The following is a 772-nucleotide window of genomic DNA, read 5'->3' on the forward strand; positions in this document are numbered from 1 at the left end:
ATACTGGGGTAAACGATCATTTCGACCCGACAGTGGGACACCATCCTTAAATCAATTTTATTTATTTGAAAATGCTTTTTAATATTAGTGTTTTTGGACATAAATTATATTTCTGACAATATTATTCAAAAGCAAGTCGGCACATAAATTATTTAAATAATTTATTCATGGAAAATAAATGATAAAAATGTGCGGTGTTGATGTGGTGAATATATCGCTCAATTTGGATGAAACCGAAACCAAAACACGGTGTCGATGAGAGTGATTTAAACAAATGATTCACATTTTTTATTGAAATCTAACGTAATATACTTTTAGATTATACGCTTATCTATGAAACCCAGTTAAAAATACAAAATTTAGTATTAATTTTTGAATAATCAGTTGTCCCGGTAGCCTTTTACGATTTCGTACGTGACCGTAATTCTGGACTAAATATCAGCCTTGTCCAAGCTTTACCGCCACTCTTTCCAAGCTGCAATAGTAGCCGGATAGGCATATAATAAGGCGACCATGAGCTGTAATTAAAATTATTATTATAATTTCATTTTGCATATTGTTGAAGAGCTTGTAGTTCATTATTGTTTACGCAAGTTATAATAAGCTGTAAATTGTATGAGAAAACAGTATATACCCAGGAAACAAAAATCCATTCACTTCTGTTGAATGGGTTTCATAGGCTTTTGAATTGCATATCTGTCACGGGATTTCCAGATTGCTGTCGATTGATTTTTTAAGGACTTTTAGTCGTTATAATTTTTTTTACTAACTT

The sequence above is a fragment of the Belonocnema kinseyi genome, chromosome 7 (assembly GCF_010883055.1).
Source record: "Belonocnema kinseyi isolate 2016_QV_RU_SX_M_011 chromosome 7, B_treatae_v1, whole genome shotgun sequence".
NCBI classification, from domain to species: domain Eukaryota; kingdom Metazoa; phylum Arthropoda; class Insecta; order Hymenoptera; family Cynipidae; genus Belonocnema; species Belonocnema kinseyi.